The following is a 27,615-nucleotide window of genomic DNA, read 5'->3' as shown; positions in this document are numbered from 1 at the left end:
CTGAGCCACCCGGGCACCCCGAGGGAAACCCTGTTTTAGAGCCTTCCTACCCAAAGTATGGTTCACAGACCAGAGCATTTGTATTATCTGGGAGCTTGTTAGAAACACAGAACCTTGGGCCTTAGCAGAGACTTAATGAATTGAAATTTCCAATTTAGCCAGATCACCACTATGTGATGTATATGCTCACTAATTTTGAGAAACAGTGTTGTAGAATGGTGCTTCTCAATTTTTAATGCTCATTTGAATCACCCAGGGGCAGTAGAGGTGGTGTTAAAAAATCCCAAAGCCTAGGCCACGTCCTATAATCTTAATTAAATCAGAATCTCCGGGGTAGTACCCAGGCATCACCATTTTTAAAGCTCTTCTTATTGATTCCAATATCATCCAGGGTTGAGAATCACTGATCTAGGAGCTAATAGTCTGATGGGGTGCAGAGACCTCTCAGTAGATTGAAGTGCTTGGCGATAGCTGGTTTTGAAAGAATATAGCCTGGGTGGAGGACATTAAACCATCAACAGGGACTAGTTTGTTAGGAGCTCTCAGAGCCCAGAGCCCCCACTAAGACAGGTGTGACCTTGGGCAAGTCAGTCATTCCCCATGCCTACCGTGAACCCCACGTCCAGTGTTGTCTCAGTTTCTTTGTCTCTTAAGAGAAGATCTTCAAACTGCCTTCTACCTCAAACCTTCTGAGTAGCCCGTAGTGTTGGTTTAATGGGGGGGTTGGTGCATGAATGAACAAGTGAATGAAGGATCTTATATTATGTGAAACAAGTGGCCTAGACCACAGATGCCCTAGGAGTTCAGGAGTAAGGGCTTACTCATCAGTGACGGCTTTGTGGAAGAAACAAGATTTTAGTGGGGCTCTGGGACAAACCCTCCAATAGAGGAAGAAAACACATCTACTTCCTTTTGTTCCTGTTGGGGAAGGGATCCTCCTTGGGCTTAGTGCCTCCAAGACGACACATCAATCTCGAACATCTTCCACCCTGATTTATAATGAACACGGGTCCCTGTTTCAGCATAGCTGTATGTCATTAGCAGCCATTTTTAGAGATCAGCAGGTAGGGGCTTCTCTCCCTTATGGGGTTGCAGGAAAAAAGGTTCCACAACTTTCCACAGCCCCTGCCTCCTGGTGCTCTACGCGAAGCAGGAGCCCGGTTCCTCTGTAACCCCCTGCACATTAAAGCTCTTCACTTCTTAAAACAGATGATGGCTTTAAACGCCAGAATGAAGGGTTGGAAATGGACTTAACCTCATCAAACGCTTCCATATCTGATCTTACCTTCCGAGCTGTGGATCCTGGCCAACATGAAAGGGTTCCATTTGCCGGCTGACTTTCAATGTGGGGTTATTTTTTTCTCTCTCAGAGTTTCCCTGTCATGCCAGGTCGAGGAGCAGGGTAGGGATGTGGTTGGTGCTTGGGGGTGGATGGCCCTGTTCCTAGTATTTGGGGAGCTAGAGAGACGGAAAATGTCCCCCCGCCCCCATGAGGCTCATCGGAGGACTTCTGCCAATTTCCCTGGGAAAGCCGTACTTTGGCAATGAGCTAAGTTGAGAGAAGACATTTTCTTTCATTGGAGGCCAGCATCCAAAACTCCTTCTTATATTTGGGGAACTCTTTGCCCTATGAGTCTTGGAGGGGAGTAGATGTGAGAAGGGACCGTGCCCACTCCTCTGGCCCTCTCGGCAGCTAAGGCTGAGACATGTGACCTGGGCTCAGTGAATCAGACTCCCCATAGGAACCCCATTGGAAACCCTGTCGGGGAACCCCATCGGAAACTCTGGGTGCTGCGTCACAAAGCCAGCTCTGCCACCATTCTTCCCTTTTCTTCCCCTCCTTCCTCCCCATCTCCTGGGCAGCTGTGTGTCGTTCCTTACCTCCAGCCACACCTGGCTCAGCGCTGGTCTAGTCTTCCTTGTCTCTGGTGACCCAAGCCTGGCACAAAGCCCCAGAGATACTTAGATCGTGGGATAAGGCAGGCAGGGCCAGGATTAGGGTGAGGCCAGCAAGGTGTGGAACGGACTCAGCAGGGCCTTGCTCTCTCTCTTATGAAGTCTGACTTCTATCCTACCAGCAATGGGAAGCCACCGTTAGGTTTTAAACGAGAGGGATTTGTGAGGGCAGTTGGGAGATTTTGTGATCAACTCTGCATTTTAAGATCATGGCTGTTTCTGTTGGAGAATGGATCCGTGGAAGCAGGAAAGCCAGGGTAGTGATTTAAGCTGGAAGTGACCTATCTGGACCAGAGTGGTGGCCCCCTCCATCTCCTGGGTGCTTTTTTTCCATGGCCTGCTTCTGGATTCTTCCTTCAGACACCCAGCTCCCCCTGCTGCCCGAGGGCATGCGTGTCTACCAGTGAACCCACAGGTGGCGGTGGGGGGTCAAGTTTGAGCCCTCAGCTGGGTAGTAGGGGGAATTTTGAGGGTGGAGGCCCGCTCTGTCCTGGTAATACAGAAACAAACGAAAGTAACACCTGACAAGATATCCTACCCTTGGAATCTTAAGCTCTTCAACTTTGAGGGGCTTTGGATGTCTTTGAGACCAGATGCCTGAGGGAGGCGTGGCTCTCCCATGCCACACTCCGACAAGTGACCGTTGAGCGTAAACAGGTTTCACGACAGGAGCCTCACTTTCTCCCCAGACCACTGATCTCCTCTTGGGCAACTCGCGTGGATTTTCTCCTTTCTTTTTGACTCTTCCGTGCTGTTCCTGTGGTATGACACCAACCCTTATGTGGCTGCATACATGGGTCTGGGAGCTAAGTTCTTTTGGTGGGGCTGACCCCAGGATGGATCTCGCTCTGCGTCCCTGGGCCCTGGGATGGAGGGAAGCAAGCCTCAGCACTGGGTGAGAATTATCTGGAGTCCTGCTGTCATGGTGAGGAAGATGCCAAGTTTCTGGGCATTGCTCTCGCTTTTCAAGGGGTGCCTCCCAAGGTGCTCGACCTTCTGTTCTCCCGGGAGAAAAGACCGACCAGAGTAAATCTGAAGCAGAGGGGAGCATGGCTGGAAATGACCTTGGGCTGGAGGTCCCCATAGGAAGTCATCAGCCCGTCAAATCACCTTCCTCTTTGGCTCAGGCTTTGATCTCTCCTGAAATCCAGGTCAAAGCAAGGCCTCAGGCATCTTTCCCCAAAAGCTGTGGCCGCTGCACCTTTGCCCGCCTCCCCTCGGCCCCTGGACAGCAGCGGGTCCTTCTGGGTTCCCGCACTCCTGCGGAGTGGTGGGGAGCTGCCCGCTGGCACCCAGGCCGAGCAATTAAGAAACTGCATTTTTCTCCTCGTCGCTTCCCTAATTGTTATTTTTGTCCCTGCTTTCAAACCATCCCTGGTTTTCATTTCATCTTGCCCCAGCCTGGTGCGCCCGGCAGAAAAAGCCAGCGTGCTCGGTGGGAGGCAATTTTCCCAGCGTGTCCAGCGATAATTCCAACACGACTGCTTTGTACATGTAATTATAAAACCAGGGGCCACCAAAGTGCACCTATAGAGCAGAGTCTTGACTGTTCTTGGTTCTGTTTTAATTATTAAGCCTTAAAGCAAAAACTAGGTTTCAAAGAAAACTTTCTGTACAGTCCTCAATAGAGTTAAAGGAGGAACATTTTAAGCTGATGAGCTGACACTTGTAGAAGCAAATATATTAAATAAATCATGATTCGTTTTGGGGGCAAAGTCTGACTTACATCAACTCTGGAAAAAATGGATCTTAATGAGTGACAGTTGGGTGTTTTCTGTCACTTCCTGAGGTAATGGCCGCAAGCTGACATTGCTCAGTGGGTGTCTCATACTTCTGAACAAAAGTTTTTTGGAGTGAGATAGACAAGGTAGAAATCCCAAGGTGACTGGGAGGAATGTCTAATGAGTGGAAAGACATATTTACTGGCAGTCTGTGTGTAAGCTGTGACAGTTGACAGAACTTGATTGTAACAAATATAGTTGATGAAGAAAAGGCTGACAGACTGGGAGAGGGGGCCGTGGTTGGGGCGGGGGAGGGAGAGAGTCAAAAGCCCTGCCTGGGCCGAACCCTGTTAATGGTAAGTTGGGTGGATACAAAGCCCAGGGTCATGAAAGGGAGTCAGGATCTCGCACTGATGTCTAAACACGGAAATGTGTTGAGCTTGCAGGAGGTGGTAACAGCTTCAGATCTGCTGACCTTTTGGCCCATAACTTTAGAAGCTAGTGCCTGGGACCAGACGATGACCCCAGCTCTAGGGACATATGTAAGTTCTGTGGCTTCTGGACCCGCTCTATACCCATGTCTGCGGCCCGGGCAGGTCTGGGGTCCTTAATTTACAGGTGCCTCACCTGGGCAGCTATCGTGACCAAGAGCCACTGGGTTCTGGCCCCAGTGGGCCCCAGTGAGGCTCCCGTGGACGTGGGAGGGGGACAGAGCAATGAGGCCCTCCGGAAGCTCCTGCTGACGTGTGCCCCTTACCTCCTTCATTCTGAGGTTCCCACCCGCCCTCCGCTCAGTCTCTCCTCTGCACCCCACCCCCTCTCTGTCCCCGGCACAAAAGGAGTGATTGGCCTCGAAAAGGCAGAGCTGCCTGGCATATTAAATGATGACACTTTGTAACTGACTGGTCAGGGCTTCAACAATCGGCTTGCCAATGAGCTCTGCACTTCTTCCCCCAGGCAAATGTCACACTGAAACTAAACAGGATCTTTTTTCATCCTACATGCTGTTTTCTATGCCACATATTATTTTATAGTTGAAAAATAGGCCAACTCTTTAAAATGCACAGAGTCTGCTGTACTTTCATCGTGGGCTCATTTTGGAGGAGAGGCTGGCTGGGAGGGAGTGGGAGCGGGGAGAAGAGAGAATGTGTCGAGCGGTGATGAAGGTTTGGTCAACATCTTGACCTTGACTTTTTTTTTTTTTTTTTTTTAAGGGATGACTAAACGAAGGTAAAATTTGGAAAATTTTAAGGATGGGGACAAAATGGATGGAGGTGAGGAGAGCAAGGGAGACTAATGGGCCACGAGCCTCACCCATCAAGATAGGAAAGTGATTTGTGTTCATCACCATTTTCCTATTTCCGTTGACCAGGGCGAGTATTCCTTACCTGCGCGTTGGTTTTCTATCTGCTCTGTGATTTGGGAAATGGGACCCATTCCTGGTGAACTCCTCAGAGCTGAGGAAGGTAGCAGCTTCCTGACTTTGACGTTACCCCAATGAGGTGGAAAACCCTTTCCAGTGATGTTCACGTGACCCACTTTCTCCAGGTGGGTTCTCGTCAATTTGATCCACTGCCTTGGGAAGAGAGGTTGGATAAGACAAAGCTGAGTGGAGTCCTTCCCAGGCTATGAGATATGGGTTGGCTCAGTGTCAAGGCTCTGACCTCATCGACTTCAGCTCAGTGGGTTAACTTCCATTATGGACCAATGATTCCTGAAAATGTCTCCTGTATGGCACGGTCACTTGGGGTGGTAGATGGGTGGGTATCATGACTCATCCAGAAGCTAGGCCTTCTTATCAACGAGACAGGAATTTTTAGAATAAGATTCGGAGCATCGGGGAGGTGGGAGACCAAGTAGAGAAGGCCCTGTAGGTCAAGGAAGAGGGTGCATTTGGTCTGGGTTGATGCAGTTACATTTTGGGGAGAGACGAGACACAACTTTTCCTCTCTTCTACCCCAGAGGCACAGATCTGTTGTTACATATTTTCACTTTTTCTTAACTTGAGCAAGAGACCTTTTCTTGCTGAGCTGCAGCACCCTCATCTGTGGAGTAAAGTCAGTCTAGATAACTTTGGATGTCTCTTCCTGCTCCAAGGGTTTTGGATTTCATGACCCCACTTAACAGGTTCCAGGGCCCTCTGCCAGGACATGTTCTTTTAGTTGGTAACATCTTCAGGGCCAGTTCATTAGCCTGCGGCTCTGAAGCCATGAGGCCAGACTCAAAAGAATTTAGGGATGAGCACCCAACAGTATCCACCCAAAGCCGAGGCTGCCTCGTTTTGGCTCTCTGGAGCTAACAACTACCCGCAGACATGCTCCCCATGCTGACAGCCGGTGCCGGGCCGGCCCAGGAGGCTCCTGGTGAGAGGGACCCTACGGGGAGTTCTCCAGGAGTGGGAGCGGCCCCACTTTCCTGCAGAGGGCCCGGTAAGGCCTCGCTATAGGAGCGGGAGGGGCGTGGGGAGGGGCCCCGCAGCTGGCTTTGGTCTTACCTTTCCTACAACAGGAAAGGGAAACCTTTTCTCAAGGCTCCTCTGGCTCAGCGATTTCTCACTTCTCCAAAAATCGCTTTCGTGCGCCAACCCCAGCTTCTAGATCCAGCACTCGCCAGCCCCAGAGCTGGGGTAGAGCGGGAGGGCCCGCGGGCTGGCTGGACTTCCAGCCTCTCCTTGGCTGCTAACGAGCTGTGTCGGGACGTCTCGGCCCTTGCACAGGTTTCAGCTTTCTCTCGTGTACGTTTACCAACAAACGTGTAGTTTTCTGATTGAAGTGGTGGAGGGACCATGTCGTTCACCTTCTCGACCTCTCTCTGCGCCCCCATCAGCCTCTCCAAGGCATCCCTCTGGGGCCCCCGGCTTATGGGGGGACGTGACAAGTGCATGGCCACCCAGGCCCTTGGGCCCACCCCTCCAGCTGCACCCGACTTCCCCTTACCTTCTGCCTGAACTCGTTCCCAGCAGAGGAAGGAAGGCACAGCCTCGGGGTTCACATCCTCAGCAGGTGGAAAGTGCTTTTCCGGTGTTCTGAGGAGTCTGCAGTGGACTGGATGGAGCTCAGTGGGATCTCTCCTTTCCTTGAAGCCTCAGCTTATTTTCGTCTCATCCCAGATAAGCACATTCTAGCCATTCTGGCGGCTTGAGGTCGTGCCCTGTGCTGATGGGTGGAGACAAGATGGCACCTGCTAGGCTTAGCCACTTGCTGTCCAGGCCTTTGTCTTCCCCAGGGGGAGGTGGGTGGAGAGCAGGAGCAAGTGGAGGTCTGGGCCCAGGCCCCTGGTCTTGGGAAAACCCTCCACGCTGGGGAATAGTGTCCCTTGCTCTGGAGAGCAGAGGCATCGTGCCTCTGCTACCACGGCGCCCCTAGGGGATGCCAGAGGTTGGAGGGATTCTAGACACAGTTGCCCTCCCTTGTGCGAGCGATCTGAATCCTCTCCAGAAACGTCGCTGGCTGCAAACATGGGAGCAGGGCAGCACGAAGACGTGAGACTGTGCTATGCTCCTTCCCCTGAACGACAGCCACTCCAGGAGGCGGGGTCAGTGGTAGGTGAGAGCTAAGCTGTGCAGAACGCTGGCTGCAAACCACGCCCTTCGTCCACACGCCTCGCACAGTTTATCACACTTCATATAGCAACCCTCTGAAACGCGTCTCTCGTTATCCCTGTTTTATAGACGAGGAAACTGAGACCTAAGAAGGCTAAGAAAAGCGTTCAAGATCACATCTACAGGGAGGAATGGAAGGAGACCCGAAACCCGGGGTTTTGCCACTCCCCGGGGACCAATCTGTGATCCTTTCTGAACTATCACATCTTTGGCACAGCCACAGGCCAGGGGGATGGGCTGCACTGGATTTCTGTCCTGCTCGGACACTTCCCAGCTGTGCCACCCTGGACACACCAGTTCCTGCCACAGGGGGTTGTTCCAAGGACGTGTGAAACGCTGAACGCCCACGTGCATTACATACCAGCCGTCCTGTAGTCACAGTGCTGGACAGTTGGGGTGCCGACTGTCAGGTGTGTCCCAACCCCTCCGCATCTAAAGGTCGCGACCGTCTTGTAAATTACTCATTTTATCTCCTTTTCCCTGATGAGAGGAATGAAGTGCAGAGAGGTCAGGGAATTCACCTGAGATCACACAGCCAGAGGCACAAGTAGCTGGGAAGCCAGGCAATCTGACTGCTCAAGCTGCCTCTATCGCGTTCTCTTTTTACACGATGTCATGAGTTCAACCCACATTTATGGAATATTTATTACGTGTCTAGTGTTGTGTTGGGCACTGAGGCTACGATGGTGAGCAAAAAATCAGATGTGGTTTCTGGTCTCTGATATTCCAGAAAGGTAGACTGCAATCAAATGCGTGCAAATATATGATAAACGTAGAATTGCAACTATAGAAAGAGTTTATGGAGGAAAGGAGCAGGGGGCTCTACGAACCTGTAACAGGAGACTTGACCCAGTTGGGTAAGGCAGGGAGGACTTCCTGGAGGAAGTGACAATTCATCTGAGATCTAAGGGGTGGGTAGGAGTGAGGTAAGTAGCTGGTGGTGTCGATGGTGGGGATGGGGTGTGTAAGGACATTCCATGCAGAGGGAATCTAAGTATGGAGGCGCCTGGCAGGAGGAAGCGTGAACAGGTGCATAGAACATGGTGGAAGGCAGAACTGGCTACATAATTTGCAGGGCCCGGTGCCAAATGAAAATGTGGGTCCCTTATCACAAATTGTTAAGAATTTCAGGGTAGTGAGAAGAGGTACCTGCTATTGTATGTGGGGCCCTATGTGGCTGCAGACATGACATGCCCATGAAGCCAGTCCCAACCAGAGAGAAGGCTGGGGAAGGAGTTGGGGCAAGTCATAGAGCCGTCAAAGCCAAGTTTAGGATTCTGTCTCTATTGATCTGTTTCCAGAGGGTCACTTCTGGGTAGAGAAGCGTTTAGAGGGGAGTCAGCTGGGTGAGCTCTTAACCCTGAGGGCTCCGGCGGGTCCTCGACCTCCCCAGCCTGGCCAGGTCTTCTCCTGGGTGGGAAAGGGAGAGTGATGCCCACCCACATGATGATCAGAATTTGTGAACAAACGCCCTGACCTTGGAGCCTTCTCATGGCTAATCTGCATGGGCCTGACACAAAGGGTCCATGATGGGGGCTGGTAGATGAGCGTGACTCCCTCCAACGTCCCAAGCCAAGGAGGTAGGGGGGCAAGTTGTGTGTGGGAGTTTCTAAAGAGCTTTTTAAAAAGGGGGACCCCCGAGTTGAGGACGTTGCAAACCGAATCCCCTTTTGCTTTCGTGTTCAATTTCAATGCAAAATGGCTAAAGTATTTATCCAAATAAAGCAAAACCAGCCAGAACTGTCTCTTCTGAGCCACAGAGAACTTTTCTGAGCACCAAAATCAATGACTTTACCCCCTCCTTCCCCCAACCTGGGGTGTTGTATGCAGACAGACATTTTACTGTGACAATTATAATAGCTCAGTTGGAAATTACCGTCTGGCTAGGCAGCTGAATCTATGCCTGGATCCAGCTTCAAACACAGGTATCAGGGGCAAATTAGCAGCGACATCAAGTTTTGGATTTTATAAAAAGTGCCAGGTTGGGAGAAGAGAATTGTTCCTGCCGCTGAGGGTGAAGGTTAATACTCCGGGCCTTGGCTGCCCGCGTCCGGGGCTCCCCTACCCCACACGGCAACTCTAAAGACCGCCAGGCACACTGAAGCTCATTATATTTTCTCTCTGCATAGAACTCCCCCGCAACGCCCATGCTCTCTTTGATTGCCATGGAGAAGGACCAGCTATGGGTCCCAGGATGTTGGAGAGCTGTCCTTCCCTGCCCCGTGGCCCCCTCGCTCAGAGGAAGGCCCCTGCCTCCTCCCAGGGATTTCTGGGTCTGGATGGCCAAAGACCCGGGCGTCTTCGGGGCCTCGTAGTTTAGGTTAATTACACAGAGGGCAAGGCATTGACGCCTCCTCTCCGGGATGGTTGGCAAACTCGACTAGACTCAAAATGAACCGCTTTGATTCCATCTGCAAAATTAGATCAGATTTGATAAAGTAAAGATGTACCCTTTGAAGTATTCCCTATCAACATAAGTGCTAAGAACACTTGAGTGAAGGAATTTGAGCAGTTTTGAAAGCAGCAGCATAGAAGCTTCAGTGAGGATTGCAGCTAAGGGCATGCCCAGAAGGCACGGGCCTAACTGCATCTATCCTGCAGGCAATAAGCAATTGCTAAAGATTCCAGACTTCTCAAAGTTCAGAGTTCAGCATGGAAAAACTTTGTTGAACTTGTGATAGGCCGGGCTCTGTGGTTTGCATTCTGTTTTCAGAGGCTCTCAGAGTCCCGGCAGTTTTTGTGTTTCTGTGCCGCCTCGGCACGGCAGGAACAAGGCTGTTTTTCTTCGCTTTAGCTTCCACGCAGAGGTAGGAATTAAGCCTTCATATGTTTTCCCGGGGTATGGTCCCTCCAGAGCTATAGGGCAGGACATCAGTGGGTGAAAAGCGTCTGTTTATCCAAATGAAAGCCAGAAGATCTGTGTCAAAGCCCAGCTCTGTCACCGTCTAGCTGTGTAACCTTGATGGAGTCCTTCCGTGTGTCCAAGCCTTCGTTTCTTCATCCTTCTGACATTCCACTCCAGCTACCGGGTACGGTCCCTTCCATGTGCCAATAATACCTACCTCTCCATTGAGCTCTACCCAAACTCCGTTATTAAGCCCATGGTAGGTGCTGGGGAGAAGATGCCAAATTAATCACCGCGTGGTCCCTTCTGGTCCAGCAGGGGACGGAGAAACCTGAACGAGGGCTGTAAGAGAAAGTGTCGGGTGTGGCAATAGGTGCACGTACAAAGGGCTATGGGAGCTCAGAGGAGGGAGCAATTGATTCCACCGGGGGGGGGGGGGGGAGCCAAGGAAAGGCACAGAGGCGAGAAAAGAGGCTCAGAGCTGATGAGCTAATGAACAAGAAAGCATTTTGCAATGTGCAGAGGGTTATAAAAGGTACGCTCTTATTCTGATTTCGGGTATTACGAAACAGCATGCAATCTGGATTCTTTTCTCTTAGCTTGGACTGGATTGATGGTAACTTGGGAAGCTCAAAAGGACGAAAGGATATAGTAAGGGCTGGAATCAAATAACCAATGTTGAAGGGAAATTTAAAAAAATCCCTGAAAGCTTGTGAGAGAGGCCAGTGGGAGGGTACCTCACACTGACTTGCTGCCGTTTGGGCTCCCGAGGTTGGGGGAGGCGGCTTGCGTGCTGTATCCTGGAGGTCTCGCCTACCTTGAGATGAGCTGGAGGTCCAGATCTTGGCTCCTGTTGTTGGGAAACCCAGGGAGGCCCCGTAAGTGCGCCATTTCCCCCTGTATTATGGGGTGTAAGAGTAGTGAGAATAGGCATCCTTGCCTGGGTCCTGATCTTGGGTGGAAAGCATTCAGTCTGCCACCATTAAATATGACGTTAGGTGTAGGTGTTTTGTAGATGTTCTTTACCAAGCTGAGAAGCTTCCCTCTATTCCTAGTTTGCTGAGAAATTCTTATCATGATTGGGCGTTGGATTTTGTCAAATGTTTTTTTCTGCGTCAATTGATAGGATCACACGGTTTTTCTTCTTTAGCCTGTAGGTGTAGTGGATTGATTTCTCTAATGTTTGTTTAGGTGTGAGAGGCAAAGAGACAGAGAGCGAGTGGGGAAGGGGCAAAGAGAGGGAGACACAGAATCCGAAGTAGGCTCCAGGCTCTGAGCCATCAGCCCAGAGCCCGACGCGGGGCTCAAACTATGAGATCATGACCTGAAGTCGGACACTTTATCAACTGAGCCGCCCAGGCGCCCCAGGATTGATTTTTGAATGTTGAACCAGCCTTACATACCTGGAGTAAATCCCATTTGGTCATGGTATATAATTTTTTTTCTCCATATATTCTGCTGGATTCCATTTGCTAATACTTGGCTGAGGGTGTTTGCATCTACGTGCATGAGGGACATTTGTAGTTTACTCATACGGTCTTTATCTGGTTTCAGTATTGGGAGAATATGAGCCTCATAAAATGAGTTAGGAAATAGTCCATCTTCTTCTATTTTCTAGAAGAAATTCTGTACAATTGGTACTGATACTCCATTTTAATACACCATGAAGGCAATTCTGATTTTTTTTTTTTTTTTTTTTTTTTTTTTTTAGTTAATCTTCTAAACTCAGAAGTCGTTTTTGATTGCGATCGGGAAGATGGCTTTGTATCACACCCTGAGCCTGGGGAGAACAAAACCACAACCCGGTTCCAGCTGTTTTAATCTAACCCACTTGAATACGATTGCTCCTTTACCATGCACTCCCTTTGGGGGTCTCAGTCCTCACTCATGCAGTGGTTCATTCGGCGCACCTGGGGCCCGTGCTGCACGTGAGCACGCCGTGTGACAGGTGTCACCTACCCAAGTAGCTCCATTCGGTCTCCACCCTCTGCTCCCCCCTCCTCACTTCCCCTTCCCTCCTCCTTCCTACTCTCGTCCTTGACCTCGGGCACGGGTTGAGTTTGGCATACTCCTCAGCACAGGGCATAACATCATGGCACCCCCTTTCTTTCCGGTCTTCACACGCTTCCTCCCGCACGGCCAGTGCTCATGCTAATGTGTCTGACATCCTGTTACTTTCCTATTGCTGCTGTAACAGATTAGCACCAATAGGGTGGCTTAAAACAACACACATCCATTATCTTACCGTTTTGGAAGTCGGAATCCCAACGTGGGTCTCACTGGACTAAAATCATTTGTTGGCGGGGCTGTGTTCCTTCTGGAGGCTCGAGGGAAGAATCTGTTTTCTTGCCTTTTCCAGCTTCTAGAAGCTGCCTGCGTTCTTTGGCTCCCAGCCCTCTTCCATCCTCAAAGCCAGGAATGGCTGGTCTAGTCTTTCTCACCTGTATCCCTTGTACATTCACTGTCCTGCTGTGTCTTTCATTTGCAAGGGCCCTTGCGATTACATTGGGACCACCCGGCTAGCCCATGACCAAGTCAGCTGATTGGCAACCTTAATTCCCTTTTTGACACAGAACATGACATAGTCACAGGTTCTAGAAATTTGGATGTAGACATCTTTGGGGGTTGTTATTCACACAGATACATACATTAGGGACATGGGCATCATTTAAAATATACAATGTTATTTTGAGTGTGCAAGAATTCTTTATGTATATGAATGGAATTGGACGATCAATCTCTTTCTGACTCTTACTTTTTACCCCCAAACTACGTTTTTAGGTTCTACCCATGTTTTAATTTTTTTTTTTTTTTAACATTTATTCATTTTTGAGACAGAGAGAGACAGAGCATGAACGGGGGAAGGTCAGAGAGAGAGGGAGACACAGAATCCGAAACAGGCTCCAGGCTCTGAGCTGTCAGCACAGAGCCCGACGCGGGGCTCGAACTCACAGACCGCGAGATCATGACCTGAGCCGAAGTCGGACGTCCAACCGACTGAGCCACCCAGGCGCCCCTCTACCCATGTTTTATATATGGGTAGTATGTTACTCCTAACTCCTACAATGTATTCCATAATAGACCCCCCCCCCCCCCCCATCATCTTCTGATTCATTTCCAAGTGACGGGCACCTAGATTGCTTCCCACCCCCCACTGTTAAAGACACTGTTGTGATGAATAGCCTGTGTCTGTCCCCCGATGGACCTGGTTGCATTTTCTTACTTAATTTTCACCAGGTAATGTTAGAGAGCTCCCTACAGTGGCTGCCCCTGTCTACATCACCACCAGCAGTGCGCCGGGGGCCTCTTTCAGCTTTGGGCTGCTAGCTCCTACTATTTCCCAGCTGAAAAACAGCCAGAAAGGGGAGGAAAAGCAACATTAACTCAGCACGTACTATGTAACCTACTAGATGGTGCTGTGTTGGATGCTTTCCGTTTTTATCCCCTTTCATTCCAAGATGATCCTAGGTGGTTGATATAATTGAACCCGCTTCAGAGCTGGACAACCTAAAGCCGAAAGGGAGTAAGTTCTTTGTCCAAGGTCTCACGTTTAGTAAGGGCTAGATGCAGAATTTGAATCCAAGTCTGGGCTAAGCATCCATCCTCGGCGCTCCCATCAGCCCCGGACACATGTTGCTCTCCACACGTTCAGCTCGTTGTCTAGGAGGGTGGTTAAGAGCATGGGCTTTGGAGCCAGACTTCAGTGCAAATGCTGGCTCCGTCACTTAGTAGCTATATGATTTGGGGCGAGGAGCCCAAGTGCTGGCTGTCTCCGTTTTCTCATCAGTAGAAGGGAACAGCATCCTTCAGTTAGGTTTGCAAACCACTCGGTCGGGTGTGGTGCACCAAGGGGCTAAATAAACGGTAGGTACTGTTGCAATATCGCACCTGTGTCTCCCCATCCAAAAACTGTGCCTCATCCGTCCACGTACCTCATTCACCATAGCAGCTAGTACAATGCCTGGCTCACTAAGAACGATCGAAGTACTCCGTGCCACAGCTCATTCTAACTAGGGTTGACTATTTCCATAGCCCGAGTGGTGAAGGGTCTTGGATCTCCAGGCGATTGATAGGGTAAGGGGAGATGAGGGTCTGTGACCCCTATTCCTTTAGTGATCTTTCTAGACCTCACTCCTGTCTTTATAATATGTGTTGCTTCCGGTCCCCATCTCTTGCCCCTGTCTACCCTGTCTCGTAAAGCCCTGTTTTTGCTCCCCTCGGTGGAACCAAGGTGCTGTTCTGTCGGTGTTGTACAGGTTTCCCCCACCGGTGGTGGGGTGGGGGTCACACTGCCGTCGGCATTGCTTTTCCTCCTCTGCCCGACTCATGGCTTGCCTGTCAATTAGGAAATCCTGCACCTGTGTGGTTTCCTTGAGCGCTTAATAAAAATTGGGCGATTAGAGAACCTCAGCACTTTCTTAAATAGTCATTAAACAATCATTACAGATGGAAATAGCTACAACCGGCCGCGGCGAGAGGGAGCGTGTGGCTCCTAACGACATAATCCTTTTTCAAGTCAGAACGAATGTGCAATCAAACACAAAAGGGAACAGTTTCAAAGTTCTGAGCCTTCTTAGGCAAAACTATAATACGTCAACCAGCCTAAATTGGCGGCCGAAATGTTCAATGAGAATTGATACATAACATAGTGTTTCAAGTAACGCACCGCTTAAGCCAGGTGTTTTTGGTTTTGTTTCGTTTTCTTCTCTCTCGCTCCTTTTAGGGACGTCCTCACGGCCTTTCGAGTCTGGGCACTGCTGTCTGTCTTAGCTAAGCTGGAGACGCTCCGATTGAGACAGGTTATAACTTCATAGTTGAAGCAGGTCCTCAGGAGGCTTTCTTAAGGCTGCTGGGGTTTGAAAGCTAGATCCGATATTTAAGAGCTGTGTGACCTCGGGAAAGTTACCTAGTCACTCTGACCCTCAGTTTCCGCATTGTTCAACAGCAGATGATAACAGCCTGCTGCATAAAAAGCATTTATTAAGTGTTAGGGGAATTATTAAACCCTGTTTTTTGAGGCGGGTGCTCCTGCCGTGGAACGCGAGTCATTTCACTGTGAAGGCTTCTCTAGTCAAAGACATCAACTCTCTTCCACGTTCCATCAGTTACCATGCCGGAGGGTGCATACGAATCAAAGGGACTTGTTTAAAACGCACATCCTTGGAGTCTACTGGGAGTGATTCTCTTTCTGAAAGGAGTGGGACCCGGAAACCCCCCATTTTAACAAGCACCTAAGTGATCTAATGCAGATGGGTTCAAAGGCTACAGTTCCCAAAGAAATGAATTAGACACCCACAGGGAGCGCTGGGGCTATCGTCAACGTGTATCTTACTGTGGATAATTCAATCAGATTGCTTTCCGATGAATGCGTAGAACCAGCCATCCTTGAAGGAATAGCAGTTTTGGTAGCTTGGTGGGAGAAAGGAGCAATCCTGGTCACCAGACATACTTGGAGAACCTCAGTTCTAGATGCCGGGCGCTGGACAGCCAGAGGCGTCAGCAGGCAGAGACACATGCACTCCTGGAGGTGGAAGTTGTCATAGATAAAGCGTGGTTAACTTGTAGTGATTCCCTCGACTTGCTCTGCGGCAAAGACCAGCCTTTATGCCATGGAAAATCTTTTTGCTTCCTTTTGGTTGTGGATGGCTATTTCCTATCAGGGACAGCACTCTCTAAGTAGGTTGTTTGATGCTTTTTCAGACACACAAGGTGACTTCTTAAGCAAAGTTACCGTTCCGGTGTATCTTTTGTGGTCCGTCTTCCTGTAGGTATCACTCACTTAGTCCTGGGGCTGCAATCCCCAGGGTCTCTCTGGCTTTGGAATGGTAAGTAATTTACAAGTCTAACCTTCAGAGTCAGGACGCACAGAAGCTGTGAGTTCTTGCCGGATGTATTCCTGATGGTCTGGTTGTCCCGACTGGTAGCCTGGGAGTTCTGATCAGCACCTACTGGTCAGCAAGGCAGAGGGCAGCAGGGCAGACAAGGAGGGGCTGGAAGAAGGGTCCAGAGCGCAGGAAACAAGGACAGTTATGCCTCGGTTGACCTCTTGACAAGATTCTCTGCAGAAGGGAAGTGATGGCAGTGATGTGGCAGGGAAAGTCCCAGACCTTCATGTTTAGGAAGACATTTGTCCCAAATGTCAGTCATGCAAAGCGCGAAGTGAAGAACGTGAAGCCTCTTTAGTTTTACCTATAAAATCACACAGTGCAATGTATATGCGATAAAACTGAGTCCATGTCTTGGATGAATTTAGTTGATTCAGGGTATTGATTGGACAAGATCTGACATCTGAGAAAAATTTTGTTGAGAGCTGAGGGTAGGGATGAGGTGGTCTGATCAGTAATAAGAAAAGGTACAATTTACTCCACTGTCCTATTTCATAGCTGCAGGCATCAATTTCATTTCCTTAACATTTGTATTTCTGTTTATAAAAGCAATATATGCTCCTTGTGGAAAACTTTGGGAATAGCCTTCAAATATATGTTCTAATCAACACACTCACACACACACACACACACACACACACACACACACACTCACACTGACATACAGTCATATACATAGATTTTTATAAAATTGAAATAATGCTCGAAGAAACTGGTTTGTAGTCCTCCTTTTTTCACTTGCAATTATGAAAAAACCCTATTTTAATGCAAAATTTTAATTCCCTATTTTCAATGGCTCTGTTGCGATGTGTCATTATTTATTTATTTTTTTCAAAAAAAAAATGAATCCCTATTATTAGGCACTTGGGCTATTTTTATTTTTTCCTACTACACAGAATTGTGGTGATGAAAATTTATATATGTAGATCTTTGTACACATTTCTGATTATTTCCTTGGGGGTGAAATTCTTAGAATTGCTGAGTCAAAGGATATGCATTTTTTTTTTATGGTCTTTGGTATATATTTGTCAAATTGCTATTCAGAGAAGTTGTTTCAATTTTCGTTTCTACCAGAAGTCTAGGAGGGCACCCATTTCCCAGCTTCCCTGTCACCGCGACATATCGCTATGGATTGCTTTTAATGTATCTTGAAGTTCTTTAGACAACTCATAGCTACCTTATCATTTTCCGCCCGATCTCCAAATGGTTGTCAGCTAGAGTTTGGATTATGTGTTGTGCCAGTTTTCTGAGACGGGGACAGATGTGGGAACTGCTAATTTTCTTGACCTTGAGGATAAGCACTTAGAGTAAGAATTGTCCTGCCCCTTCCCCAGTAAAGAATTAGAACAAATCAATCATCTCCTGGTTCCCCCAGGAGACTAATCAGATTAAGGCATCCCTAACTGGGGTGGGAAGCTCTTTATTTGCAGAAGGATGCACATTCATTCAGACGGTGCCAGAAATAACCCTCGCATCTCTAAACAGATGGGGACAGATGCTCAGATGGGGTTTCAAGTGGGATCGAGTAGGGTCTGACAAGAGTTGTATCGTTTGCTCATCTTCACGGAAGTTCCCGTTTTCCGGACTTTGGAATTGCTCGGAAAAAGGATATTTGTGGCACCACACGGTCCCCCCAGACTGCCTGCACCGAAGCCCACTCTGAATTTATGACTCTTGGGCGCCATGGTGACCCCAGCGCCAACGGGCTGTGAAAACACTCAGGACAAGCTTTCCCTGAGTTGACAGGAACCAAAGGCTGCTGCCACGGCAAATGTCTGCATCTGTGTGGGAGACAGCTGCCCTGGGGCCTTCCTGAGAATGCCTTGCTGGCCTCTTCTGACGGAAGCCAAGAACGACAGATTAGCACAGAGGTACTGCCACCTTCCCCTCTGAGTCAGGATGCATGAGAGCTGTGAGTTCTCACTGGATGTATTCCTGATGCTCTGGTTGCTCGGATTGGTAGCCTGGACGTCCAAATCGGCACCTGCTGGTCAGCAGGCCAGAGGGCAGCAAGGCAGACAAGGAGGGGCTGGGAGAAGGTTCCAGAGCGCAAGGAAGCAAGGCAAACGTCTGCTTCCAGCTAGAAAGGAGTTAGAGTAGACCTCAGTTGGGAGCCAGGAGGTCTGAGTTCGAATCCTCACTCTGCCATCACGGGGCTGTGTGACCTCAGGTAATCCATGGAACCCTTGGGGCCTCACCGTCCTCAGTGGCCAACAGAGGACGTTGTTGGCCACGGTAAGGGTGTTTTTAACTTTGGCTGTCTGAGCAGGAAGAAAGGCGGTGAGGGAAGATGGAGAGCAAAAGGAAATGAGATCTTTAGAGCAATGCTTCCCAACCCTTTTCATGTCCTGATGCACGTGAAAATACTACTACCAACTGCCCCTCTGGGGTAAATGGAGGAGGCTTGTCTGAGCTGGAGGCACCATGCTGGGGGCTCCGGTGTCTTGAAGGCTGAGGACATTGCTATCTCAGGCACCTCCAAGGGGATACTCTACCACAGAGGACCCGAGCCCTGAAAAAATGGTGCACACCTCAGGACTACGCTTCAAATAAACAGAGACTGTCCTGAACCATGAGATGAGGGTGAGATAATCCAACCGTAATTCACTCATGGTGGCTTCTTTGATGACCTCTTGGGCAATATCAAATTCCTGCAGAGATTTTGTCATCGAGTCTCTGCCCGCTGTTGCTGCCTGTTGGTGGGGGTGGGGTGGGGTGACCAGGAATGAAGATTCTTGGGAAAGACTGCTCGGGAGGAGGGAACCCAGGGCCCCCAAATCTTACCAGTTTGATCAGTGCTTTCATCCCGAAAAGCAACCCTACATCCTCTTCCTGTCTTCAGTCTTTGGGGGACAAGTGCTTGAAGCCAGAGGCTTGATTGAAGGGATCAAGCATTCCATTTGGGGGTCCTGCCTGTCTCTCAGGCTTTTCCTATTTTGTAATAACAGGCTTTTTAGTGTGTCTTATTTATTTTTTCCATCCACCCTAAGAAACGATGAGGTAACCGGGCCCAGATAATTGCCGCACACCTGCAGGACGCAGGCCTGGTGCCATGAACGCAGTGGAGAGAGCGTCACGCCCCTGGCCACACAGATCAGCTGGCCGTCCCGCCCCCTCCTCCTGCACACCTGCAGAGGCCCGTCACTTGGGACAGGAGGGCCTATTAGGGCTCTTGTAATTGAGATGGGGTGAGGGAGTTTACCCCGGCTCCTCTGGAGTGGGAGAGAAGGAGCCGGCTTAGATGACAGGAAACCGTCCCCTCTGCTCCGTGCAGCGGACTGAGAAAGGTGGCCTGGGTAATAATGGGGTTAGCTAATCCTGATAGTCATAAGGGTAGGAGAGTCCATCATCATAATCACGGCTAATGGACTCCAGATGGAGAAATATAATTGTTCTCATTAACATGGTTACACACACACACACACACACGCACGCACGCATACCCATGCACGCGCACTCAGAGGCCCATTCTGCCCACATACCTGACTCTGATAAGGACTGTCAGATAAGAACAGCCCACACCACAAAGCTAGATGGAGGGCATTGTCAATTATTCCTTCCGTTTCCCCCTTCCACAACATCCATGCATACGTAATGGTTTCATTAACCTCGAGACTCCTGCAGATGAGTTGAAAACCCAGGCTTACACGGCCAATTAATTGGCTGTACATTTTGCACGGCGTATGGAAGTACATTTCTCCTGCCCCTTCAATACGGCCTGACTTTTCGGCTGTATTTCATAAGTGTTAATGTAATGTTGCTGAAAGGAAATATGGCCCAAAGCAGGAAACTTCCCCCCCCCCACCTCTCTGGGATGCAGCTGTTCATTTGGTTTGGGCTGTTAATTCAAACCACTCCCAGGTGCCTATTTCATATTATCTCTTGTTTAGGACAAAATAAAATGAAACTGTCAAAACCTCTCTGCCTCGCTCAGCACTGGGCTCAATAGCCCCATAAAGAGACCCCGGGCGAGGAAGCAAGTTCTCCGAGCAAGTGCTCGAGAGAAGGGCAGGCCTTCCAGGTGAAAGCTTGACCTGCAACGAATCCACCTTCCCCAGAAAGGCATCGTCGGGGTCCTGTAGCGACTTCGTTCCTACCTCTGGGCCCTGGCATTTGACCTTCCTCGCCAGGAATGCCATTCCCGCTCTGTTTCCTGCTCTCTTGCAAAGTCTCCTCCCTGCATCTCTCCCTGAGCACTCTACTTTTCCGGCTGAGACCTATAGTAGGTGCTCAGTAAATGTTACGCGTTATTAATATGTCTACTTCTTGAAGCAAGTCAGTTGTTCAGGGCTCATAAAATATTTAATAGAGTAAGAACTCTCAGGTGGATTCACCCATGATTTGCATGTATCCCAGAATTCTATTTATAGCCACACTCTCGCCTTTTCTCTAACGAATGCCTCCCTAAAGTGGACATTTCTCTCTGCTATCTGCTGTTGGCCACTCCGCCATTGTGCCAGACGCAGACGCTGAGGGAGGGGCTGGGAACAGCAGGAGGGAAGGACAGATGTCTTTGCTGGAGTCCCAGCGTCCTCCCAGGGAGAAAGGTGCGTGGCTTTTAGGATGTTCTGTTAGGATGTTCGATGACTGTTTCCTTTTTAGCCAAAGTGATCTCTCACTTCCGGCAGCACAGGAAGAATGGCTCCTTTGGGTGATTTTTACAGCTGAAGTTTCTGGGTCTAGGTTAGGTAGTACCAGGTGCCCCTGTTAGTGAGAAACAGTTCCTCTTGCTGACTGAGTTTCGATTCCAGTCCCTGGTCCACTCGGGGCCTCCGATCAGTGGGGAACTGAACATCTCCCCAGCAGCGTCCTGGCAAACCTTGGTCAGCTGTTGTTTGACAGGAAGGAGGTGGGTCCAGTGTCTTTACTTAGTGGCTTTCTAGAAGAGCCACATCAAAAGCAATTCTGCCTCCACGCTTCACACAGGCCACCGGATCTCTCTCTCTCTCTGTCTCTCTCTGTCTCTCTCAAGTCTCTGGCTTCTGGAAGAGACTGCCAGCCAGGGAGGGTGAGGCCAACGTGGCCACAAGCACACTTCATAAGTGAGGAAGATTCCTGGGAAACAGGATTTCATAAGTGGCTGCCGGAAAATGCTAAGTGAGATGCCTTTTTGTTATTGTTATTGTTGTTGTCATTTTTAAGTATCCTTCAAAGGATCTGGCCACCTCAGACTCATGTCTGTGCTGTTCTCTAAACCGTTCAGAGACTAAGAGCATCCGTGCTCTGGAGAAGAAAGCGTCGCACCATGTGTTAGCGAGCACGTTTTGTATTTTTGAGCCACTTTTTCTGTAGCCTGGGGCCTGATTGATTTTAGGTTCAGCCTAACATCTTGGCCTGAGATCCTGTGGAGAGTTGGAGAGACTTAAAGAAACAATTCAGACCCAAAGCCCTTGTTTTTTTTTTGAGAACTGACCCTTCCATCTGTTGACAATCAAATATTGAACCTATTAAGAGTGGCAGGTCCCCAAGCTGGGAGGAAGGAAGGAATTTCCCAGAGTCCCCGGAGACAAAGGACCTTTTGACTACACCTGGGGGTGAAGGGTGACCAGCCCAGGTCAGACTCAGCCGGGATCAGATGAGCGGGAGCAGCTGGTGGGACGGGAGCGGGGGTCTGCCTCGCTCAGTCCTGATTTGCCGAGTGAGGGGGCGAGGAGAAGGAGAGTGTAGAGAGCGGATTTGCCAGGAGACACGCCAGAGTGTGGACTTGGGGCCCCTTGCCGGGCCTCCCTGTGCCCCTCAATCGTGCTTTTCCATCGTCTGTGTTTGTGACCTCCTCCCCCACCAGACCTTCAGCTCCTCAACAGCGGGAGCTCTGACTCCCTCCTCTCTGAAGGGCCCGGGATGTAGCAAGTGTTCATGGAATAAATAAATGTGGAGACTCATAAAGGGGGTTTCTCAGAGCAGGGCCACAGCTCGCTCTTGCAGCACATCTGCGTGAATGAGGGAAGTCACCCCTGGCGGCAGACATAGGCCTATGGGCACATGGGTTGATGGGGGAAGCACCCCCTCTCTTGGCCGAGTGTGTTCATACAAGGCGCATTTTGAATAAGGGCACACAGTGGCCATCCTTATGATTTAGAAATTGGGGCCGATGTCCCAAGCCCTGCCCTTTGGGACATCCCGGACCACGGTGGGCTGATGGATGGTGGTCTCTCAGTGGGGCAGGAGATGGCCAGAAGGCAGCATCTTACCCCTGCGGCAGTGACCGCCCCCCCCCCAACTTTAAGGTCTGCACGTGGGCTGTCTGGCCGCCTTTTCCAGGGTCTTCTCTCTGCCCCCACCATCCTCTGGCTGTTCTGTTAGCAACGCTGGGCCCCTCTGGTCTCTTTAGCCAGCGAGTTCACCAGTAGCCTTTTGGTTCACACAGACCTAGGCTGGATTCCCGGTTCTTCTCCTTGCCCACCTGCGAGTCCTTTGGAGGACGTTTAATGTCACCCCAGCTGCACAACGGGGACGTGGCGAGGCCACGTGAAGAGGTTGTGTCTGCAGGGCCCAGGACCGTGTTGGACAAAGAAGTCTTTTCCAAAGGTGTGCAGCAGGAAGGCCCTGCCCACCCGAGCTTCACCGTCAAGACCACATATCTTCCATTCTTCCTGCCCAAGACCCCCTTCCACACCACTCACGTTTTTGTGCTGAGGTGGCACAGAGCCGGGACCTTGGGAACAGATGGACCTGGTGTTGACTGCAGGCCCACAGGGTGATGGGCTTCATGCTGGGTCCCTCAAGCCGAGGTCAGCTGAGAACTGTCATGGAGGGCTGCTGAGTTGGCCATCAGATGGATGGGTGGGGACTGTTTATTGTACTTCTCTTACAGTTATTCTTTCGTATGTACACATGGCCCTGCCTTCACTGCTCTGAAGGATCCTGGTCCTTTTGCAACTTCTCTTCCTGTTTTCTTATCCCCGTGGTGCCCGTCAGAATGAGCTATATAACTGTGAGGATCCACCGAGAGAACCACATCCACTTCCCTGCCGATGTGAAAGAAGTTAAGAATGCAAAGCTCAGAGCGCAGAGAATAGAGTTCGTGAATTTCTCAGCTCAAGCCCCGCATATGAACCATAATCTGTGTATTTATATTCTCAGCTTTCCAGACAGACAGCGGGACAGGTCGAGGGCAATTCTCATTCCTTCTCATGGGAGTTACATTCCTGTCCAGCACGCAAATGGAAAATAACCCTACGCTCTAGCTACAAAGAAGAAGAACATGCTGTTTGGGCAAAATCGTTTCTAGTTCCATCTTGGCCAGCTCTTGGCGCGATTTCTGCCGGCCGCGGAGCGACCTTTCTCGTTTCAGCTTATTCAGCGGTAAAACGGGGCTATCCTCTCTGCCTTGCCGGCTTCGCGGTTAGGAGTTTTAAAGAATTTTGCCTTGTTTCAGAGGATCTCGTGTGGCCCACTAGGAATACATGCTCATCAAAGAAAGATGAGCTGGCAAGCCCTCAGTTCTAGTCTTCTCTGATACCAACTGTATACCTCATCTTCCGTTTCTCGACTCTAGGGTTCTCAGAAACTACAGTAGGGATTTCATTGCAAAGGCTGTCTGCAGAGGCCCACCTCAAGAAATGAATCTGCTAGTTCTCCACTTGCCAAGTGGAAATGAGAACAATCCCTTTACTACTTCCTTTTTATTTTTTAGATTTTTAGATTTTTATTTATTTTATATATATTTTTTATTATGCCTCGTAGCAAGAACTATCAAACTCCACCCATTGGACCAGAGTCCCCTGTGGTGTTACTGAAAGACATGTCCCTCATGTAGCACGCGACCTATGCTTGTGAGTTCACTGGCCTCAACCTCAGGCTTTAACAACGTGCAGTTACTTCCTTGGCGTATGGTTATGGGAAACGAAATGAGTTGGTAGGAGGGAAAGTGTTTCCAGAACAATAGAGTGTTGCTAATGCCAACCTAGGGGAACAGCAATGCCAGTTGCTTCGTCGGCTAACGTTTCTTTCGCTTGTGAGTAACTCATTCGAGATGGAAGGGGTTGTGGCTCTGTTTATGTGGTTTATATTTCGTGACCTATTTCTCAGCTTAACGCGGGCAGGTGGCTCAGGAACCTCCACCCATTTGAAACGTATTCTGTTCCTGTTTCTCAGAGCCCTACTCTCTGGCAGCCTGAAATACTGGCTCAAGTTCGCATACAGGCAGAGGATTTGGGGACATCAGAGGAAGTAACCTTTTCACCAAGGAAGGGAAGGGGCGACAAAGGAGAGGAGGAGGGAAGTGCTAAGTATTGTACCTTGTCCATAGAGTTAGGCCAGGGATGAATTAATCCCTGATGACACGCTGGAAGAAACCAAATAAACACCCCCCCCCCCCGCCTCCCCGCCTCCCCCGCCTCCACTCCACACACCAGAGGACCCGGCTTTCATTTAACAGTCAGTCAAATGGTGAGAAAGCATTAGGCCTCCTTAATGATGAAGAAACCAAATATTTCATCCGGTCGGGTCTGCAGTGAGTCAAGGGGAAGAGGCAGTGTAATGACCAGGCTTGTCCGTGACCATTTGGCTTGTAGCCATCATCAGAGCCTAGGACTGCAGCGAGGAAGGACCCAGGGATGAGCTGGGAGCCACACACACGGCCCCGTGCTCCGTGCAGTGTAAACAGCCAGTACATCTGGGTGCCTCATGCTCTCGTACCTTAGAGTGAGGGAAGACACAAGGCTCGCTGAAAGATGACCTAAGCCTGGGGAGTGAGTTGGAAGGAGCAGCGGGTGATGAAAATGGTTGGGTAGCGTGGTGTCTCCTCCAGCATGGTGGAAACGGGGCTGGATGGGTTGCACACCTTCACAGGTGTGAGGTTTGCATTCTTTCTGAACCAGAAGTCAGGGTCGACTCTGGCCGTGGCAGCTGGGGGCGGTGTGGTCCACTGGCAGCGGTGTCAGTAACACAGGAACAGCAGTAGCCACACGTGGAGAGTTTATCGCCCGTCGGAGGAGCCGTTTGGCCACGGCCGACAAAGGGTGATGGTGGTTTTGCTGCTCAGCACACGTGCTTTCTGCTCCCCTCTCGTTGGTACCGCAGACTGCCTCCCATGTCATGGAGTCAGTATCAGCCCTGATACGGCCTCTTCCTGGCCATGTGATTGGTTATGGAATTAACATACAGCTCAGGCGGGGCCAATTGGAGTCCTTCTCTGAGACGAATATATGGATACCGGGAGAAGGAAGCAGCCCTCCTTCTGGTTGGATAGCTAGGCTTGGAGGCTGTACTTTTGGAGTTTCTGGTGGCTAGCCTTTCTACCTCCTGGAGAAAGTCTGTCCACCACAGGAAAGAGCTGGGTCACTATCCAGAGAGAAGCGGAACTGGGACACGGAGAAAGAGCCTGATGACTTCACTTGGGCCCCTGGATCCAATCACGATTGAGGCCAGATGCACCCTTATGTTCCCAGTGAAAGGAGCCAAAGAATTCTTGGTGTTTGTGTGAGCTAATCTGAGCCGGGTTTCTGTCACCTGAACCTGGACAGTCTGGAAGAGGTGGGGGTCAGGGGTGAAGGTGGGACTGAGCAAGTGAGAGGTCAAAGAGGAAAAGGAAAGGAAGCAGAAAAGAGTGTGACCCGATGGCCCTCATTAGGAAGGGGTGGGGGGGGATCTACTCTGGTTTTCCGAGACTCCATGAGACCTGACCTTTGAGAAAGGACACTCATTGTTGAAAGGAAGACCTACTTTCGTCAGGGAGTCGGTCTCATGGCTCCTGGAATGCAAATGTCCACAGACATTCATGTCCCCTCCCCTGGTCCCTCCAGGCCACTCCTCGGCTGACCAGTAAGACCCTTCATGAATGACATTTAGTTACGATGCTGAGGGTAAGCTTGGGAATTGGACAGACTTTGATCTCTAACTTCAGCCCTTATCAGCAGAACAGCCTCAGGCAGATTACTGATGCTCTCTACCCTCAGTTTCTTCATCTTGAAGATGGGGCTAATAATTATATCCACCCGACTGCAGTGTGGTGAGAATCCCATCACCCAGTGCACAATTTCTCATGAGGGGGGAACGGTAAAATAGATTAGAAGACACCCATAGTAAGGAGGAAAACTAAGCAATTTAAAGCATGACGATGATTTACCGGGAGGACCACGTTAGTACAGTGAAGACTTTTTTAAGTGACATAATTCGAGGAAGAGTCTAATTTCTAGAAAAGGGAATTAGAGGTCATGTACTCAAAATAATTGAAAGCGGGGACGTGAGGAGACATTTGCACAACCGTCTTCCTAGCAGTACTGTTCCCAATCGCTCAACGGTGGCTGCAGCCCAGGTGTCTAGCCACAGATGAATGGGTCATCACAACATGGTGGACGTATGGGTAATTGCTCAGCTTTAAAAAGGAAGGCAATTTGGACACCTGCTACAACATGGATAAATCTCGAAGACGTGATGTTAAGTGATACAAGACGGTCACAAAAAGGCAAATACTGCGTGATTCCACTCCCAGGAGGTACAGAGAGCAGTCAAATTTTTAGACACAGACAGTAGAGTGGTGGTTGGGGAGATGTTGTTTAGTGGGTACAGAGTTTGTTTTGCAAGATGTAAAAAGTTCTATGGATGGACGGTGGTGATGGCTGCACCACTATGGGAAGGTACTTAATGCCACTGACCTGTGCACTTAAAAATGGTGAAAGCACACATATGTTAGGTTATGTATGTCTTACCACAATTTTTAAAAAGGAAGTTAGAGCCACGTGTATAGTAAGGATGCATTTCCATTTCGACAAAAGGACATAAGTTTTGTGTACGTGTTGAGCAAAAGGCAGAGTGAGTCACACCAAGTGGTTCCAGCGATTCTCTGTGGGAGTGAGTAGGTCTGGGGGGGGGGGGGGCAGTGTTGCTTGAGACACTTCAGTGTTGTCTAAATTGTTACCACGACCAAATATTGTTCGTGTCATTTCAACGAATAGCATTAAATTATAACTATTTGTGTTCTACTTGGACACTTTCAAAGTATCTCTTGGACTAAAGAATGCCGGGGCTGTTTTGGAAAGCAGTTTGGCAGCTTTGCAAGTGGCTTATGTTACCTTATAATCCAGCAGTTTGCCTCTTAGATACATACTGAAAACATATGCCCCCACAAAAACTTGTAGGCTCGTGTTCATAGCAGCGTTCTTCATAATAGCCCTCAAATGGAAACAACCCAAATGTCCATCAACCGATGAACGTCTCAACTAGCAGCACAAACACACAATGGACTATTATTCGGTAATAAAAAGGAATGAAGTAATGTTACAGGCTACAGCACGGACGAACCTTGCAAACGTTATGCTCAGTGAAATAAGCCAGACACAAAAAGACCACATACTGTAGCATTGCGTTTTTATGAAACGTCCCAAGGAGACAAGTCCACAGGGGCTGAACATAGACCGGGGCTAGAGGTGGCGGCTAAAGGATGCGTACTTTTTAAAATTTTTTTTTTCAACGTTTTTTATTTATTTTTGGGACAGAGAGAGACAGAGCATGAACGGGGGAGGGTCAGAGAGAGAGGGAGACACAGAATCGGAAACAGGCTCCAGGCTCCGAGCCATCAGCCCAGAGCCTGACGCGGGGCTCGAACTCACGGACCGCGAGATCATGACCTGGCCGAAGTCGGACACTTAACCGACTGCGCCACCC

General features: G+C 49.6%; 1 pseudogene; it reads right to left on the bottom strand.

The window, feature by feature from the left end:
• Positions 1-23,686: 23,686 nt before the first annotated feature.
• Positions 23,687-23,826, bottom strand: LOC132685678 (small nucleolar RNA SNORA62/SNORA6 family; annotated as a pseudogene).
• Positions 23,827-27,615: the final 3,789 nt, after the last annotated feature.

The sequence above is a fragment of the Panthera onca genome, chromosome D2 (genome assembly GCF_046562875.1).
Source record: "Panthera onca isolate mPanOnc1 chromosome D2, mPanOnc1 haplotype 2, whole genome shotgun sequence".
NCBI classification, from domain to species: Eukaryota; Metazoa; Chordata; class Mammalia; order Carnivora; family Felidae; genus Panthera; species Panthera onca.
This window is presented reverse-complemented; position numbering and strand designations above follow the sequence as displayed.